Source organism: Acomys russatus, chromosome 20 (genome assembly GCF_903995435.1).
Source record: "Acomys russatus chromosome 20, mAcoRus1.1, whole genome shotgun sequence".
NCBI classification, from domain to species: domain Eukaryota; kingdom Metazoa; phylum Chordata; class Mammalia; order Rodentia; family Muridae; genus Acomys; species Acomys russatus.
In genome coordinates this window covers 50,706,370-50,708,157 of record NC_067156.1, presented here as the reverse complement: position 1 = coordinate 50,708,157, position 1,788 = coordinate 50,706,370, and positions in this window count along the sequence as shown.

Sequence of the window (1,788 nt, the reverse complement as noted above, 5' to 3'; positions counted from 1 at the left end):
GCTTATGGGACCACACCCCGCCCTGCTAAAGTATCGGCTCCTGGCAGATTCTGGGGAGGGGCAGCCATTGTCTTCAGTTGTGAGTCCACTGAAGAACTCACCAGGGTCACACAAATGATCCTGGCTAATTCAGTGGGTCTCAAAACCAAAACAAAATAAAGAAAAATAATAATAACAAGCTCTGACACCAGAAAAGGGGTTTTTTTGAAAGGGAAATAGAGAGCATGGGGAGTTACAGTAATCATGATTCGCTTTATGCATATATGAAACTGTCAAAGAACAAACTCAATAAAAGCCACTTAAAAACACAACAAAACTACTGTATTTTAGTAACACCTACAATATCTTATAAATGTTTTCATCATAAGCAAGGAGGTATAGTCACATAAATGGAGGCATGCCATCTCTGCTTTCTTCTTACTCTCCCTCCCTCCCTTTCACCCTTTCCTTCCCTCCCTCCCTCCCTCCCTCCCTCCCTCCCTCCCTCTCTCCATCTCTTTCTTTCTTTGGCATGATATATACATATGTGTGTGTGTGTGTGTGTGTGTGTGTGTGTGTGTGTGTAGAGGCCATCTGTCTATATTGGGTGTCTTTCTCAAACATCAATTTTATTTATTTACTTTAGGGAGCAGTGCATGCTAGTCAAGCACTCTCACTGCAGTATAGTTTTAGCCCTTCTAGAAACTTGAATTTTTGAGACAGAGTCTCTCACTGTACCTGGAGTTTACTGAGTCGACTAGGCTGGCTAACAAGCAAGTTTGAAGGATCTGTTAGTCTCTGCCTCCCCAGCACTGGAATTACAGACATGTGCTTCTGTGCCTGGCTTTTCATGTGGGTGCTGTGGATTCAGAGTCAGGTCCTTCTGCCTTTCAGCAAGCATTTTACTAATTGAGCTTCTCTTTTAGCCTTATGCAGTGCTGCTTTGCAGATCTGAGTGGGAGACTGAACCCTGGAAGCTGGCACTGCCAGACTTCCTAGGATATCATCTCAAGAATTTCATTCTCACCCATGTGATGGCTTCTAGGGTGGTAAGGATGGAAGACTGGTTCCATGGTAATGTTCACCCTCCCCTGGTCTATGGCTCCCAGAAGGACAGAGGTAGTCTTCTGTTCTTATTGGAAAAGGCATAGCAACCTGAGGCTTCATGCTTGGCTTGAAAAGGGTTAACTTGCCTTGCATCCCTGGCCTGTGGGAGGCCAAGTACAGAAGGCTGTGTGGAATTAAAATTGTAACAAAACTTGAAAATAAAACATTCTGCTCCTCCTCCAGGCCTGGGCATCTTTATGTGGATTTTCTGTCTGTAGGTTCAGTGACTCTAAGTATCAATGAGAAAGTTTGATGCTCTTCCTCCTCTTCCTACCCCTCCCCCTCCTTCTTTCTCCCCCCTTCCCTCTAGCTCCCATCCTCCAGGTATGTGCATGCCCATGTAACACATGTCCATGATGAGAGGAAAATATGGTAGGTGTTAGGAGGGAAAGAATGCCAGAGGTTTAGATTTTACTTATAATTGAAAAAGAAAGACCGCCCCGAAGGTTTTTCAGAGTCCTCAAGTAAAGCTGCTTGCTGTACACATCACTGTAATAATCGCTGGATTTGATCAGGCACTGAACATGGAGCCCAGCTTCCAAATGTTTCCTCTGGACACGGCACATGCTCAGTCCGTAGTTACAGGGTGCCCACCATGTGGATAGCCCTAGGGCTGGTTCTGTGGACAATGCACAGCTTCAACCACCTGTGAAGCTGAGACTGACTAGAAGAGGAGAGTCAGATCTCAATAAAACAACAGGA